The sequence below is a fragment of the Rhinopithecus bieti genome, unplaced genomic scaffold (genome assembly GCF_001698545.2).
Source record: "Rhinopithecus bieti isolate Rb0 unplaced genomic scaffold, ASM169854v2 scaffold_980, whole genome shotgun sequence".
Classification (NCBI taxonomy): domain Eukaryota; kingdom Metazoa; phylum Chordata; class Mammalia; order Primates; family Cercopithecidae; genus Rhinopithecus; species Rhinopithecus bieti.
The window spans coordinates 1104197-1123167 of NW_016803338.1; the positions used below are offsets into that span (position 1 = coordinate 1104197).

The window sequence follows — 18971 nt, forward strand, 5'->3', positions numbered from 1 at the left end:
TGTAAGACACATTGCTAACACTATATGTAGTATCTCATTGAATCCACATAAACACCCATGTAAGGTAAGTTTTAATAATTTTTTTCCCATTAGAGCTTTGCTTTTTATATCCTATTGTTTCCTTCCAGTTTATTTGTTGTTCTTTTTTCCATGAAAATTTGTGGTCGAGAAGCTCTTTCATTCCCATTGGAAAAGTCCATTCTCACACTGCTAATAAAGACATATCCAAGACTGGGTAATTTATAGAGGAAAAAGGTTTAATTGACTCACAGTTCAGCATGGCTGGGGAGGGCTGAGGAAACTTACAATTATGGCGGAAGGGGAGCAAATATGTCCTTCTTCATGTGGCGGCAGCAAGGAGAAGTGCAGAGTGAAGCGGGGGTGGGAAAAGCCCCTTACAAAACCATCAGATCTTGTGAAAACTCACTCATTATCATGAGAACAGCATGGAGGTAACCACCCCTGGATTCAATTACCTCTCACTGGGTCCTCCCACGACATGTGGGGATTATGGGAACTACAACTCAAGATGAGATTTGGGTGGGGACACAGCCAAACCATGTCAAAAGATTACGGAAATCTAGGTTGACAGTTATTTTATCTTAGCCTTTCGAATACATTACTCCATTGTTTTCTGGCATCTGGATTGTTAAAATGGTCTAGTGTCATTGTTTTGTTAGTAATCTGTCTTTTGACACTGGTGGCTTTTTAATATTTTGTCTTTTATCTGTCACCTTAACGTGTCTACATGTTGATTTATTTTTATATATCCTCCTCAGCATTTGTTATCGACTTTAAATTTTGTATTTCTTTCAGTTCTAGAAAATTCTCAGCTAATATCTTTCTGCTATTCCCTGTATTTGCTACTTCTGAAACTCCCGTTAGACATGCCAGGGCATTTTGGTTTGTCCTTCATGTCTCCAATTTCTATTTCATATTTTTAATCTTTTTATCTCTCTGGGCTGTATTCTCAGTGAACTCCTCCACATAATTTTAAATTCACAAATTCTGTTTTTGACTAGGTATTGTCTCAAGTTTTTTTAAGTTTAATGACAATGTTTTTCATTATCAGGGTATTTGGCTCTTTTCACATGCACATATTCTTGATTCATAGTCACCAACTTTTTCAGTCTCCCATTTTAAAAAAATAGGTACATTTCTTTGAGGATCTTACACATACTTATCTTAAAATCATTTCAGTTTGCTCTATTCACCCCTTGATAATAAATTATCTTATTTATTGTATTGCACGGCATTAGGCTTTTTTTTTTTTTTTTGGATGCTTTTAAAATTTCAGTCTACAAGCTTATCCTGAGGAGAGTTTCTATTATTTTTTCTCGTCTATCCCTTATCGATTTTATGGTTGCTCTCATCTGGTTTCGTGGTTTAGAATCAGACCCTCTGTCAGCAGCTCTGGGCTCTTTTCGCATGGGGAGATTGTTTTTGGTTGGACCATTTCCTAGTTTCCTGACAACCATTGTAGCTTTCCTCAGAGTCAGGAATGAACAGTGATGGTTTGGCTCTGTGTCCCCACCCAAATCTCGTGCTGAATTGTAATCCCCACATGTTGAAGGATGGTCCTGGTGGGAGGTGATTGCATCATGGGAGCAGACTTCTTCCTTGCTGTTTTTGTGATAGTGAGGGAGCTCTCCTGAGATCTAGTTGTTTAAAAGTGTGTGGCACTTCCCTCTTTGCTTTCTCTCTTCTGCCACCATGTGAAGATATGCTTGCTTCCTCTGCCTTCAGCCATGATTGTAAGTTTTCTGAGGCCTCCCCAGCCATGCTTCCTGTACAGCCTGCAGAACTGGGAGCTAATTAAACCTCTTTTCTTTATGAATTACGCAGTCTCAGGTCGTTCTGTATAGCAAAGTGAGCCCGGACTAATACAAACGGGAAAGCTCAGCCTCAGTCCCTGTTTCTCACAGAGAATAAAGCTCTGTTCTCCATTGTGATGAGGGTGGATTTCAGTCCCTGTTTCCCTGAAAGAGTTGAATTCTTGGCTGCTTTTGCCTGTTTCCCATCCTGGAGTCTGGTGCACCTAAAGCTTCAGTCCCCAATATCTGTGAACTCCCACCCTACAGTTTAGGAAACGAAGGCTCAGGGGGCATATGTTATTATCCTAAGGTTGCCCAGCTAAGGCATGGCTGACTGACACATGTAGGCCTGTCTAATGCATGCAAAGTGCACATATCTAAATGCTCAGATGTGGCAGGCTCTCACCAAGAGTACCTCAGGAGCAGGGGCCATGTCATGCTGGACTTCACAGCCTGGGAGAAGGTGTCACCAGTACTTGGTATACGGATGCTGCAGTGATTTGAACTATGAGAATCTGGGTCAAGTTCCAGTTTCCACTAAGACATTGTCTTGCCAGTAGGCTTCATTTGCTCAGGTCCAGACTTATGTGCCCCTCTTTTGAGGCACAGCTGTCATGTGTTTTCCAGGGGCTTTTCAAGTAACTAAGTCTGTTGCCAGAAGATATTAGAATAAAAGATGTGTGGCTTTCTCTCTGGCTATGACAGAATAATAAGGACAGTTCACCACACATGGACTAGTGTGTGGTAACTTATCTTTATTGTGCCTTAGTATAGGTGGATGAACCAAATGCTGATTTGTCATTTGAAGTGACTTATTTAAAAACCTGGAACTACTGTGACGTAGTGAACAGAGTATGGAATTTAGAGTCTGTTTTTGAGTCTTTGCTACACCATTTACTAACTGTAATTTGATTGGGGAATTTAACCTCTCTGAGCCTTAGTCTTCTCATCTGTAAAATGGGTATATCAATATTAATACCTAGCTCATGGGATTGTTATGGAGATTAATGAGGTAATATACTGGAAAAGGTTTCACTAATTGCAAAGGGGTATACAAATGCTAGTGGTATGCAAAAGCAAATCTGTGGTATACAACTATGATAATAGCATGATATTGACAGCACTACAAATTAAGCTAAAATTTTACTAATTCAACAACTGTTTACTGAGCACCTATTATGTGTCAGGCACTGGGCCAGGCTCTGGAAAAATAAAACTGAGTGAAATGCAATTCCAATTACCCAAGGCAGAAATGAGCATTGCTCTTTCCTTTTTACTTCCTCACCATTCCCTCAGCAAGTGCCATCAATCCATCAGTTTTCCATCTGAAGTAAGTTTGGAACCTGTCCCCTCCTTTCCATCCCTACTAGTACTCCCTAAGTTCAGGTCCTCATCCTCTCTGGCTTAGATTATTGCAACACCCTCCCAAAGGGTCTCCCCACTTCCTAGTTCTGCCTTAGTCCTGCCTTTTCCTCAAATCCATCCTCTATGCAGCCACTAGACTGAACTATCTAAATTCCAGACTCAACCGTGACTTCCTTCTGTTGAAAACCCTCCATTGGATCCTCACCCCTAAAAGACAGATACCAAATGTGTCAGTGATTGGGAACATGGCCTCTGTGGTCCCTGACTAACTCCTGGCTTCATTTCCCAGAATCCCTTGCTTTGTGCTTTCTACAAGGTGGCCCCATGTTCCCCAGACACAGCGAGTAGGTGTTGCTATTTCTCTGTATAATAACTCCCCATCTGCCCCCTCGCCTGCCTTTTTCTATGAGCATGACTCGTCTTCTAGATCTCTACTCCAGAAGCTTTCCCCAACCACCTTTCTGCCTCTTCCTCCTGCTCAGGTTGCATTAGGAAAAATGCCTAATAGTAGCATTATTGACTCAAACGGTATGCACAATGTGAAGTGTAATACATATTTCGAGGAAGGTTAAACCACTGAAATAAATTATGGCTAACACCGTAAACAGACTACTCATTTTTCTACATGCTTGCTGACACCAAAATGATTATTTATTATTTGCCTATGTGACAGGCAAAAAAAAAAAGAAGCTCTGCCTCAGCATTTTTACTAAAAATTTACCATACCAGGGATATGGGATTTGCCGCTTATCTTGTGAGTGCCTGTCATATCATCAATTTCAACTTCAGAACAGGCCGCTCTAAAACCACAATGAGGGTTGATGTCACCTTCTCCCTTCTCTCAGTCTATGTGAACTTTAGAACCCCTGATAAGACAGAATAGACTGTGGTTAGATTGTAGGACTGGAAATGAAGCTTCAGCTAAGAATATGGAAATCAGGTAAGTTAAATTGGCTTCAAAGAGTTAAAATATGCCACAAACGTAGGATGTTATGCTCCTCAATGTTTCACCAAGTACTTAGAGCAGGGGAGACATGAGCCCACCATGAGGAGAATAATCTGCTTCATTTCAACAAAGGAAGATGTACTTTTAACTTTAAAAGCCTAAAATTTTAAAACTGTACTCCACAATATATCTTTGTTTTCAAAAATATTGAGCAGCATTTTAAATGACTATGGTTGAGAAAAGAAAGAAAACCCAAAATACTTTTCTTTTTTAAACCATCTTGTTGGTTGGTGGGCTAGTTGCTGTGGCAATGAGGATGTATTTTGCCGGAAGTGAGGCTAAAATGAATTCAAATGACACAGTTTATGAGACCAAGCACACAGATGGTGGCCATTCCTCCTCTTTGACTTATTGCTGAGACATTTTGAAAGCCCAGACTCACATACGCTTGTGATACAACTGCATTGTCTTATGAGCTATGTTGGGCAGTCACGGAGTTGATAGGTCCAGATCCTGCTGAAGAAGTGTAATATTTCAATATATCTAGGAGGATTTTGTTGGAAAGTTCCAATAAAATATTTTTCAGCTAAGGAGAAAAAAAACCTTCAGTGAAGGACTTTTGTTCATGATGCGGTTTCTTTATTTCAACAATAACACAGACATAGAGGTCCTATGATCAACTCTCTCCACTCAACTTTGAAGTATCATTTCCTTTGTAATAGTCTTTCCATCTGAGATCAAAGCATTTACAACTGTGCCTTGCAAGAAAAAACCCTGCTAAAGAAGTCCTCTTTTAAAAAGCAGTGATTAATAATTACAACATAACATAATAATGCATAACGTAAAATTACTACTTTATTATAATATGTATAACAAAATTACTACTTTATATAACACAAAATTACTATTTTATATATAATAATATATAACATAAAATTACTACTTTAAGCATTTTATATGTAACATAAAAGTACACTTTAAGCATTTTTAAGTGTAGCACTTTGTGCCATTAAGTGTATTTACTCTGTCGTGCAACCATCACCACCATCCATCTCCAGAACTTTTTCATCTTCCCCAGCTGAAATGCTGTCCCCATTAAACACTAACTTCTCGTTCCCCTCTCCTAGTCCCTAGCAACCACCATTCTACTTTCTGTCTCTATGAATTTGGTGCCTCAGATAAGTGGAATCACCCAATATGTGTCCTTTTGTGACTGGCTTTAATAAGCCTGCTTTTGAAAGCCACTCTTCGAAATGTGAAATCTTTCACTTTATCTGGGTTTTGTATCTTTGTGCATCTGTTCCAATGTGCACGCTTGTGTTCTCTGTCTCTCTCTCTCATTTCTCTCCACCCCCACTTCCTCTTCTGTGAAAAAAAATTAAAAATTCAATCTTGTGTCTGAAACACCTTTTTTTGGTCAAACAAACATGAATGTAGTCGAAAAGTCTCAGTTATTTTCCATTTTGTAACAAATGGGCAGATATCCAAACCATTGTTTTTACAGCATGAAGAAACATTGTGTCATTTAACACAGGGAAAAGTAAACTCTCTGGGGCTAGGTGTCTCTTGATGAATGGTGCAGCCTCAGCTGGTACATTTGTGAGGTGGAGTGTCCTAATGAAGGCCACTGCTCAGGCAGTTCTGTGTCTGGTGCTTGGCTCCAGTCATGCATGCGAACTGCACATATTTAATATATCAACACCATGTTCAACACAAATCTCACAAATCATGAAACGTGACATTCTCTTTACCACTCTCAAGCCCTTTGCCAATTAGAACATCTTCACAGACATCATCATCACATGGTAGTTAGTGGTCAGATCTGTCACATTTGTGCTTTTAATTAGTTGCAGTATAAACAATCAGGTTAACTGCTGTTTTGAGCTGCTCTTCAAGGATATCTTTTGGTACTTCTACTGATGTTATGAAAAGGTATCATTTGATGCTGTCATTTGATAAGATCAGCTCTCTTTTTAATCTCTTGTCCTATTTGGGGCACATTTTACAATAGTAAATCACCCCAATTTTCCCTTTTGCATGATTTTCACCTTCTTACATGATTTTGAAATTAATCCTCACCTTTGAGTAACTTTCTTTTATTTTGCTACTCCTGGTCAAGGTTTTCATTAGCTGCAAAAATCTCAGCAAGTTTTGTTCCTCAAAATTACATAACTTGATCCATCTGGACAAAGTTGCTGATATTAAATAATTGATGCCAGCATTGGGGAAATGACCTGCCATTTCCAACATGGTCATCTAAATGAACGAGACTTTCTTCTTTTTCCTATAAACTCTCCATTCTTCTCTTTCTTTCACAAATACTCCAACTCCTTGTCTTCCTACACTGCCATTCACCCTATGATGTTAGTATTTTACACATGCACACATGTATATATATTCTATGATGTTAGTATTTTACACATGCACACATGTATATATATTCTATGATTTTAGTGTTATCATGGATAATACAGGTTATAATATTTTCTGAGTATGACAACTCCTCTTTTACCATTTTTCTTGTAGTGAAATTGGTTTTGACATATATGTGTTAAAAGTTGCACAGTATTTTTCAGAAGTATCTGTCAGAAAGTGACTATGTTAACACATTAAGCAGAAGAGGAGTTTGTGAAGTCTTGTGAGCTTGGGAGAAAAACAGAAAGAGAGGTAAATGCTGGCAGTGGGCTGGGAACCCCTGCCAAATTTGGGTATTTCCCAGCTCGGCTGACAGTAAGACGGATTTGTGAGTTTGGCTTGCATAACTGCACTAAGGAGTCAGTTTATTGATGTTCCCTTTTGAATTCTATGTTTGTTAGGGAAACTTCTGGTTCTGGTCTGGCTTCCTGTGTAGACCTGCCTGCAGGGGAATGTGACCACCATGTAGACTCTGAACATTCTGTTCCCTCTACAGTTGTTATGATTCTGCAACTAAGGAGAATGAAGAAGTGGGGAGGGCTCTGGTGATATTTTGGCTTCACATCTAAGTTGACTTTCAGAGAGAAACCAAAATGGGCCACAGGTCAACAGTAGAGTGAATTCCAGAAATAGAATGCTGTGAGGACTTTAAAAAGCAAAGATCAGGAGGCAGTCTCCTACTGATGTTATCTCAGGATGCTTTCTAGGGGCCTTTTAGAAATGTTTAAGTTTGGAGAAATACAGCAAAATAAAATAGGTCCAAAGAAGAATCATAAAAATGATTGCATGATGGGAAACCTGTTCTTAGAAAAAAAGAGCAAAAATTTATGACCAGATTTGACCAGTGGGAGCTCCTTCCATCCACCTCGGTGACCTTTTGACATGTCCCCATTATTCTGTGAATACTTCCTTGAGTTCTGGCACAATTAAATATTCCAGGTTCATTTTTTACTTTCCCTGCCCTAGTCCTGGAATCAGCTGTTAGGATTGGAGCATAACATTAATTGTATTAAGTAAATAATAATAGTAACAAATTATCACCCATTGAATAAAACAGGAAACCATAAGCCCATACTTTTGTAAAAAATAAACAGGCTGGGCGCGATGGCTCACTCCTGTAATCCCAGCACTTTGGGAGCCTGAGGCGGGCGGATCACGAGATCAAGAGATCGAGACCATCATGGTCAACATGGTGAAACCCTGTCTCTGCTAAAAATACAAAAATTAGCTGGACGTGGTGGCGGGCACCTGTACAGTCCCAGCTACTCAGGAGGCTGAGGCAGGAGAATTGCTTGAATCTGGGAGGTGGAAGTTGCAGTGAACCGAGATTGCACCACTGCACTCCAGCCTGAGCAACAGAGCGAGACTCTGTCTCAAATAATAATAATAATAATAATAATAATAGTAATAATAATAAATAAACAGAAAGTTTAATGAGGAACAATATCTTGACGTAGTTTCAAATTATCTCCCCACAGAATATTTATTAACTACAGAAGGAGAAAAACCACCTCACTGTGGAGAGTCTTGGTAGATGCCATCTTAACCAAGTATGACACGTCGAAGTCATGTGTCGCCTGGCAGGATGCCATGAGGGGAACGCAGAGTCACTTTTGTAATAGTCTGACAAAGACGCATAATCTTGATCTAACCACGACAAAACAATAGACAAACTCCAAACGGGAGACATTGGACAAGATAACTGGCCAAAACCTTCCGCAGTGTCAAAGTCATGGATGTCAAAGAGAGAGGGAAGACCTGATCCCTGCTCCAGGACACCCAAGAGACAGGACAACTCAATGAAAAGTGAGATTCTGTATTGAATATTTTTGCTATAAAATACTTGATTGGTACAATTGGCAAATCTTGAACGGAGTCTGATAATGAGATAGTAGTTGTGTACCGGTGTTAATTTCTGGATTCTGATGGGTATAGTGTATAGTGTGTAGGACTAAACTCTTAAGTATTCAGGGCTGATGGGGCATTAGGTCAGCAATTTACTCTCAAACGATTCAGGGGAAATAAAATTCTTTATAGTACACATGCAACTTTTCTGTAAACTTGTTTCAAAAGCTAAAAATGAGTTAAAATCAATTCTGGTAAAGAGAAGGTTGAGAACTGGCTAAATAATGTTCTTCAGGTATGACAAGCATTGTTATAAGGAAGGTCTTTTTCATCTGCCGAGAAACTTAAAAGATTCATGTGAGACATACATATTTAATTCAATTTCGCTTATTTCCTAAACAAGCCTTACATGAGTCTATTTATAGAAAGCATTCACATTAGATACAAATACAATAGTCAAATCATTAAAATAAGTGTAAAAGATGAGAGTCAAGAAATGAGATGAAATGAATAATAAGAGAGTAGGAATTTATATATGATAAAAACTGGCCAGGTGTGGTGGCTCATGCCTATAATCCTAACATTTTGGGAGGCCGAGGCGGGAGGATTACCTGAGCTCAGAAGTTTGAGACCAACCTGGGCAACACGGTGAAACCCTGTCTCTACTAAAATACAAAAGAAATTAGATGGGGGTGGCAGCATGCACCTGTAGTCCCAGCTACTCGGGAGGCTGAGGCAGGAGAATTGTTTGAACCCGGGAGCCAGAGGTTGCAGTGAGACAAGATCATGCCACTGCACTCCAGCCTGGGTGACAGAGCAAGACTCAGTCTCTACAAACAACAACAGCAACAACAAAACATAACTAAATGAAGCATAAAATTTAACTTTGAGTTTCCTGGTTGCCAAGGCAAAGATATATAAAGTTACCAAGTGCTTATTTTACAACAAGCCCTGGCTGGGTCCCAAGACTAGCCACCGAGCCTCTGTTGCATCTTAGTGTCTTTCTCCCTCACTATCCATCCCTCGTCATCTGCTATAGCCTCTCAAGCTCACAGTTCTTTGTCTCTGTTGCTGGTGGCCTGGCTTTTTCTGCCAGCTGCTTGTCTCTGGTGGCATTCTATACTTGTGTGCCAGGATAGCTTTCCATTTTTGCCTATTGCTGTGAGGAAATTTCACTTTTCTTACTAAAAATAAAGTTCAGAACCTCAGGGTTGGCACTGGGTCGTCCTTATGGCCTTGGCTTTCACCCAAGACTCACTTCCTTTGGGGTCTATGTCTGATCCTACCACTGACACATTGGCCTAACGGGGCACTGTTTCCCTCTTTTTTTCTTATACTGGATGCAGGACTCTTGGGTTGATTCTCCGTAGACCAACTGATCAGAGTTAGAATGTTCATATAAAACTTGGATAAATGAAAGGAGGAAACAAAAGAACAAGAAAAAGAGACAATTTCATTGATCTTTACAACTCAGCTTACTTCTCTTCAATTGTTGAACCAATACATGGGTTCTTCCTGGTTTCTGGTCTACCTCCTCATGACGGTGACTATTATTTATACCCACTGGCCAGGGGTGCCTGTAACTTCCATGGTTGACCTGTGAGACCAACAGAATATGAGCTCCCTCAGTTCTAGTTTCCTAAATTCACGTCTTTCCTCTGGGTTACTGACACTAGGCATGACCTCCCCATTCAAGAAGATCCAACCTACCTTCAGATGTGAGCTTTGTATTTATAGATGCCACCAGGATACCAGACAACCCTCCCAATAAGCCTAGGAGATGTGCCCATGTATGCTCAATATGGTAAAAGCATGGTTAGTTTCTTATTGCTTCCAGTGAGATCTTCCTGTTGCTTGTTTGGACAAATTCTCATGTCTAATGGGGTACCTTGCTCAACTTCCCATGCTATCTGTATGGGGTTGTTTTGGTCATCACAGCTTTTATAACCAATCTCCCATTAGACAAGAGAAGAGAGTCAGTCACAAGAGGCAGGATATAACGCAAGATTTCTGGAGAGCAAGAAATATTAGAAATCCCAAAGTGCTGCATCCTATTAGACACTAAGACTGAAAGGTATAAGCACTAAATCCATACTGGGAAGCACTAAAAGCTTTGCAAAAATCCCTCTGTCTTTATCTGTCCTCACTATTCACAGGATCATTTAATATCAAATCTATAAGGCACTGCAGGAAGGAAATTATGGGACTCATCTCAAAATTATCTGCCTTCCTGTTCTGATAATACAGCATTTCTCTTTCTAATGAAAACCTTTCAATAAAAAAGAAATAAAATAAATAATAATAGACTTAATATTAAAAATATAAACAACTGAGCACATCTTTTCAAAGTCCCTTTTCCATTCTAAAAGGGAATAATTGTAGGACAGTATCAGATACCTCTTACTTAAAATATCCAGTGGCAGAGAGACTAATGCTTTGAGCAAACGCTTCATTAACCTGCAAAAAAGAATATGATGAAAGGAAAAATACACAACTGGACAAAAGCAAAACATGGGAAAATAATGGTTTTCTAGATGTCATAATTTTCCTTATTGTTGGGAATGTTATTTTACTGAGTGAACAAGCAGAGTGCCCAAGTGGGTTCTCTGCGAAGAATGATTGCTAAAGATGCCCAGGATGATTGCTAAGTCACTGCTTTGGTGTATCTATTTAAAGAGCAAGGGAAGAAGTGATGAAGGTAAACACCTGTGGTGGAAGTTTAAATTCAGGGTCCCCAAACAAAGTCTAGCCGAGGATCTCCATCCTCCTGTCTCCATATATGGGGAACCAGTCTAGATGGAGCGTCAGCTTGGTTGGAATATGCATGTATTTTTAAGTTTCAGAGAAACTAAGAGATAAAGGAGGTAAGTTCGGTAATCCCTCAATTTACTGCCACCACATCCCATCCATTGCCGCTCCCTGAGGGCTTCACACAAAACTTCAAAATCACCTGGAAACTTTCTAACAGCACTAATTAAATACTCAGGGCCTTGCAGAACTTCTGCTGCCTCAATTTTTAAAAATCTGGGTCACGTTTTAAAATGAAGTATTTATTCTGAAAGAACAAGAACTACCACCCAAAGACTATCCAGTTTTCCCTATAAATGTTTGAAATGCAGGTGTGAAAAATAGCAAGCATTTGTAGTTTTAGCTGAAGCTGTTTTTCAAAATGTAATCCAATATAACAGCTTCCCCCTGCAAGAACTTCCTTTAAATGTATTGCTTTTTTTCCCTGCAAATTTCCAAAGTTGAACTTTTTTTTTTTTTTTTTTTTGAGATGGAGTCTCGCTCTGTCACCCAGGCTGGAGTGCGGTGGCGCGATCTCCACTCACTGCAAGCTCCGCCTCCCGGGTTCACGCCATTCTCCTGCCTCAGCCTCCCGTGTAGCTGGGACTACAGGCACCCGCCACCATGCCCAGCTAATTTTGTATTTTAGTAGAGACAGGGTTTCACCGTGTTAGTCAGGATGGTCTCGATCTCCTGACCTCGTGATCCGCCCATCTCGGCCTCCCAAAGTGCTGGGATTACAGGCGTGAGCCACTGCGCCCGGCCCAAAGTTGAACTTTAGATGATGTAGGCTCTATCTTCCTTAGCAAATAACCAGACACACACTAAGTGGTATTTAAACATGAATGGCTTTAACACTGTTACTGAGCTATTTCTCCAGATGTGAGTAAATATCTAGATGAATCAGAGATTTCTGTTTCATAAGATGTGGTTGCAAGGTGAATGATTGATTTATATCTGTCCGTTATGAACTCAGCTTACTAATCTTTAATTGCTGGACCAATGTAAGAATGACCTTCTTCCTAGCTCCTGGTCACCTCCTTATGATGGAGATACTATCATTTTATATACACCAGTCAGGAGTGCTACTTAAAGCGTGGTTCAGCAGTGCAGGTATTACATGGGAGGTTGATGGAAATGCAGACTCTGAGGCCCCACTCAGACATACAGAATAAGAATCTGCATTTTAACTGATGCCCAGTTGATCCGCCTGCTCACTGATGACTGGGGAGGGATGCCCCAGGTTGTATAGGACAGGAGGAGGAAGTGGCAGGGATGCAGCATACCTGGGAACAGGTGCTTCCACTCAGTGATCCCACAGGAGCTCTGCAGGCTTCAGCCACACCTGGTGTTCACCCACTTCTCCCAGGTGCCACTAGCACTCCATCTGATGATAGGTTCAAAGCATTCCACGAGAGTCTGGCAGGTATTCTGTAGGTGGAAATGGACAGAAGAGTGGCAGAGAATCAAATAGGGAAACCTTTCAAACTCGACTGTGTTTCTCACCCTGTAACAATCACCATCCTCCCTGCGTCCTGCAGATACCTTCCATTTGGCTTGTCTCCACCTCTGGACAAGGGGCTGACTCTGGTGTTCCCTGTGGAACCAGTGCCAAGACAGGGTTTTTTCACCCAGGAGGTAAAAGTGGAGGCTAGAGGGAGGATAGATAGACTGCAAGATCCATTTGCCTAGTTCAACCAAAATGGCTCTGTTTTTATGTGTTTTATGTGCTGAGGTTCCATTTAGGATTTGCTGCATACTTACCAAGCCTATGAAAATTCCTGTCCAGGCAGTGAACACAAGAACGCAGGCACAGAGAAAGGCAGCATGGTGTGTAGAGAAATGTGAGTTTTAGAGTCAGACATCCCTGTGATTGAATAGCTCTGCTTCTTCTCGGTATATGGATCACTTATACTCTCCATGCCGTGGGGATCTTGTCCGTGACCTGGAGATACCAGAACCAGGTGACCACACAGCCTGCTTTGCCCAGGACAATCCCTGTTTACACTGGTTGTCTTTGTGTTAATGTCAGTGGCTCCCTTTGCTCTCCAAAGTATTTTTGTTTGAATTATATGGGCATTAATACCTACTTTGAAGGGTTGTTTTAAATGCATTCACTTGTGGCATAATGATATTTTAGTCAACAGTGGACCACATATATGACAGCGGTCCCACAAGATTATAATGGAACTGAAAAATTCCTATTGCCTAGTGACATCATAGCTGTCATAGTGTTGTGGCATCATTACTTTATTTTTTAATTTAACTTTATTTTTTTGGCTCTGTTGCCCAGGCTAGAGGTCAGCAGCATGATATCGGCTCACTGAAACCTCCATCTCCTGGGCTCAGGTGATCCTCCTACCTCAGCCTCCCAAGTAGCTGGAACTACAGGTGTATGCCACCATGCTTGGCTAATTTTCATATTTTCTTTTGTAGACACAGGGTTTCCCCATGTTGCTGAGTCTGGTCTTGAACTCCTGGACTCAAGTGATCAGCCTGCGTCAGCCTCCCAGAGTGCTGGGATTACAGGTGTAAGCCACCACACCTGACCTAATTATTTTTAAAATAAATGTAGTATAGCCTAAGTGTGCAGTGTTTATTAAGTCTACACTCATGTGCCAGGTCTTCACATCCACTCACTACTTACTGACCCAGCCAGAGCAACTTTTACTCCTACAAGCTCCATTCATGGTAAGTGTCTTCTACAGGTGTAAATTTTTTTTATCTTTTATACCAGATTTTTACTGTACCTTTTCTATGTTTGGATATATCTGGGTACACAAATACTTACCATTATGTTACCATTGCCTACAGCATTCAGTGTAGTAATATGCTGCGCCGGTTTGGAGCCTAGGAACAATAGGCCAGACCATATAGCCTAAGTGTGCAGTAGGCCATACCATCTAGGTTTATGAAAATATACTACTCTGTGATGTCCCCACAATGGCAAAATTGCCTAAAGATGTGTTTTTCAGATCATATCCCTGTCGTTAAGTGAGGCATGACTGTACAGCACTCAGTATTGTTTTCATTACGTTACTCCAGGGGCAGGTACTCATTAAAGCTTTGTGAGAGACTTGCTTGGAACCTGGGTCACTGAGTGACCAGCATTGAGTGAGATACTCTTGGCACTGGTCTTCAAGTTCAGCTGACCAAACCAGGGATATCTGCACCTGTCCCCTCTCAAAATGGGATGCCGCGCTTGCCCTTCTCCAGATACCAGGATCTTTGGCTCAGTAAGGCTTCTGCCCTCTGTCCTTCCAAGAGGGCAGCCTGGGGAGATCTCTGTTCTCAAATAAGGAGGTCTGCATTCTAGAGGGGGGACCCTGACCCTATCATGGGTGCCCTTTTCATAGAGTAAGCATGAGAAAGTGGACTTGACTGAGGAATGAACAAGTTGTCTGGCACCAGGAAGTCTGGATTTGGGGTGCAATTAGAACTTAAATATATGTGTAATTAATACACAGGAGTTGTCCGGGAATGCTGCCGCTCCTCACTGAACTTTGGAGCCCATGAAAAGTTACAGCTGCTCCAGTCAAGGGTGAGGAGCCACTGGTTCCCTGGGAAGCTGAGTTTTGGTGAAGCCCCTCCCACTAGAGAAGGCAGGTGAAGCCCTCTTCCCAAGTTCCAGTTGGCTTATTACCAGGTAATTCAGAATGAGCTCCTAGGGATGCTGTGGAGAATTCTAGTCATTGCATCACAAAGCCCAAAGGTGATACAGTGCAGTCTGGGAATATTTTATGAAGTCCAATTCTGGCTGATGGCGAAACTGAAACAACCTCTTTCACCTGTGTCATTTTGGTGTTAATACCCTGTCCCAATTCAGCTCTGCCATGACCAACTAATATAGACCCATCTGTGTAGATATGAACTAGAGCAGCAGCCTGGAAATAAAATTAGAAATCCGTTCTTTCTGCCATCAGTAAGTGAATTTTTGACAGTAAGGCAGTCACAAATGAAGTAGCAAAAGCCACAAAATAAAGCTACAGTTTCACTGGTACAGGACCAGTGGTTTCATCCAAAGGTGTGTGCCACCTGAGAATAGCAAAGGTGCTGTTCCATGAAATCTGTGAAACAAAGAAAAGCCTAGACGAGTCCCTTACTGTTGAAATGTGGTCGTCAGCTGTTGCAGGGGCCTCTCACCATTTTCAGCGGCATTAACTGGTTAGACTTTGAACGCCCACTGGCATTGTCCTCCTTTCTGAGTCTCTCGTAGTGTAAGGTTGAAGTCAATAAGGAGAGTGCCTCACTCTGCGGTTCCAACTCTGCAAAGCAATAGCAAATTGGCCTAAATTGTTAACAACTAGTAGAATTTAGAGCTTGTTTTTGTTGGAGCAGACCCTCTTTGCCCTTAGTTGTCATTCAGGGAGGAACACTGTCCTCGTGAATTCTTTCTCCTTGTTCCTCTGAACTATTATTCTCAATTGCTTCTGGGGAGTAAAAAACTGGCAAAGAATTATAGAATAAAATACAGCAAAATATAAGAAACAAAATCTCATTTGTCCATAATCTCATTGCTCTCACACACTGGGTTATTATAAGAAAAGTTGAATAGTGCTATTATAAGTCCCCAGTCTGTTACCTGCAATTCTGAGTTTGAAAAGCCCTGAGCACCTATTTGGTGGAGAAACTTACCCTGATCTCATCCAATGAGAGATTCATAGTCTTCAAAAGATCTCACTTGGTGCAAGTAATCATAAACTTCACTGCAGAAGTATTACCATGCTTGAATGTGGCATGTTGCCCCAGACTCTGCTGAGGACTTTAATAAATAGTGTAGAGATCATATGATCTTTTAAAATCAGAAAAATTTAGAATCCCAAAATATACCTGGTCTCAAAGATTTCATAGAGGGAAAAATGAACATGGTGTATACTTAAAAAAAATCAAACATTTTAGAAAGGTACAGGATGGAGAATGAAAGCACCCCTGCCCACTTGTCTGCCCTGTCCCATCCTAAAAGTAACTGGTCATCAATTCCTTGTGATTATTTATAAATATGGCATAATTTTGTGATAGAATGTTTTAAAAGTGTAAGAGTAAAACACCATTCTGCTGTTTTTTTTTAACTTATTAATGAATCTTGGGTATTTTTTTCTATATCACCATATATAGATCCATCTCATTTGCTTTAATATCTGCACAATATTCCATCATATATGTAATATAACTTACTTAAGAAGTTTCTAAATAAGGAACACTCTGTGCATTTCCCCCCACTCTTCTAAGAATAGCTTCCAAAAATGAACACCTTTGCATGTATGTCTTGGCAAAAAATCTCTTGAAAATGACCATCAGATAAATTTCTAGCAGTGATAGTGTGTATAAATATTTTTTTGGGGGGTGGGCTAAATGTTCTAAAATTAGGTTTTGGTGATGGTTGCACAACTCTATGAATGGTACACTTTAAATGGGTGAGTTTTATGGTATATGGATAGATTAGGTCTCAAAGTTGTTTCAAAATTCTTAGCAGTGAAAGTGGTAGGTCTGAGGGCATGTGTATTAGGATGTTTGTGGTCATTTTTATCATTAGAAAGGTGCACATTCAGCCGTGTCCTCACCAGCAGTCCTGCCTGCCTTCTTGCTGGGGCTTCTATGTCATAATGGTTCTTGTGTGCTTATAGGAATCCCCCTGAGCCTATGAGCTGGAGCTGCTCTCCTGGAGGTGTCTCGCCGTGAACAGATAGCATTTTGGGTCTGCACTGCTCCTGTTGGCCCAGCCATGAGTATTTGGTGGATGTGACCCAGAGCAAGGGTCTTCCCTTAGCGTGTTTTGTAGATCAAGGGATGCAGGGTGTTATTCTACTAATGGGATGAAACTGGTGCATTCTGTGTGTGGGCACATCTCTTATCCACAGGAGTTACTGCCCTTGGACATGAGGGTATATGGCCCTGCCTGCAGCAACTAACTGCTCCAGGACTGAAATGATTCCATCTGTGTTCGCGTCACCTCTTTGGATAACATTTAGTTTCTTAATTAGGTACTGCACCACACTTCCTTTTTATCTCTCATATTGTCTAACACACTTCATAACTTAAAAATACTTTCACGTGTATTATTGTATTAATCCTTATAATTCTGTGATACTTATACCATTCCCATTTTGCAGATGAAGAGACTGGGATGAGAACTAGATACTTGTCAGGGTCACACAGCCATTAAATGTACAGAAATAGGGTGCAAACTCAGACCTTCCAGTAATAAATCCCATTTGCAGCCCCACTGCCTCAATGATGTCATTAGTCACATAGTAGGTGTCTGGTGACAGTGCACTGAGTTGACTGGCCTCTGGGTTTTATCTTTCTTGATTCATAGAGGATGACTGAGGTGACTTGAGAGGGAATATGTTAAGTGGATTTTCCAGGGAGGCAGAGAGATTTTGCACACCAGTCTTACACTCTATCTCATTACTGCTTCCTCAAAACTATTGCTTTTTCATGGAGCTTAACACTTGGTTTCAATGTACTTACTTATTCACTAGGTGAGGAAGAAAGGTAGTAAGTTGGAAATGAGAGGAACATTCTCACGCAGAAACGTTACATTATTTTATACCAAACCTTTGTATAAGTGTGTGAATGTGAACTATGATTACAGGTATGTCAGGAAAGAAATGGAGGGACGTGTACCACACTGTTAACACTGGCTACCTGGTGGCTGGAAGTGGGGAGAAGCAGGGAGGAGGAGGCAGCATTCTGTTTCCTCACCAAAGCAAAACAGAACAAGAAAGAAAACTCTTAAAAAATGTGTCCACAACTAAACGCAGCACGTGCAAAATGATCCCAATTGCTCAAAATCATATAGACATATGCGATGTATAGAAAAGGATGTTGACAAAATATGAATAGTAGTTATCTCTGCATGGTGGGCTTCCAGGTGATTTTAATTTTTTTCTTTGAACTTTTTGTATTGTTTACAATTTCTTTGCAAAAACAGTGAGCATATATTATTTGTATAATCACAAAACAATAAAGCTAGTTTCATTGAGGAAAAATGTTGGCCACTAAAAGTATATTTAAACAATTTTCTTTGAAAGGAGGTGTGCTGAGCAGCCGTCTATGTGCTCAGTCATAAACAAGGCTTGGCGTCCCCTTGTCTAAGCCTGGGTCCTATGGGGCTCCCAGAGTGTCGAAAGTTCCTAAACTGGGAAAACATGGAGATTTAGGCACCACCTCTAGAACTCCCTCATTAAAATACAGATTTTACCAGGTGGGTACAATTTATGAGTGTGTCATCTCAGATTCTCTTCCTTCAAGAGCAGAGCAGAGAATGTCTTGAGCAAGGAGAAGGCTCGTCAGGACTCTACCCTTTGAGAAAGGTAGATGAAAATGTTCTGGGAGCCAGGCGTGATGAAAGGGCGTATTAGAGTTGGGCAACTTTGAGTGTGTTAAAAATTATACATATATATTAATCTGAAGCAAAAAAAAGCTAAACTAGTCATTGTCTTCCCTGAGCTTAACTGTTGCTTTCAATCACAATTCTAGGTGTGGTTAATTAAACATTTGAAAGAAATCTCTGTTTAAAAAGTGATGATTATATACCATCTCACACCAGTTAGAATGGCAATCATTAAAAAGTCAGGAAACAACAGGTGCTGGAGAGGATGTGGAGAAATAGGAACACTATTACACTGTTGGTGGGATTGTAAACTAGTTTAACCATTATGGAAAAGAGTATGGCAATTCCTCAAGGATCTAGAACTAGATGTACCATATGACCCAGCCATCCCACTACTGGGTATATACCCAAAGGATTATAAATCATGCTGCTATAAAGACACATGCACACGTATGTTTATTGC

General features: G+C 40.6%; 1 long non-coding RNA gene across 1 annotated transcript; it reads right to left on the minus strand.

The window, feature by feature from the left end:
* Positions 1-9248: 9248 nt before the first annotated feature.
* On the minus strand, positions 9249-14707 carry LOC108532288 (uncharacterized). Its single transcript, XR_001886402.1, has 4 exons — positions 13964-14707; positions 12459-12603; positions 10790-10842; positions 9249-9760 (listed from the first exon to the last, which is right to left on the minus strand). It is a non-coding gene; the product is annotated as an uncharacterized LOC108532288 (long non-coding RNA).
* Positions 14708-18971: the final 4264 nt, after the last annotated feature.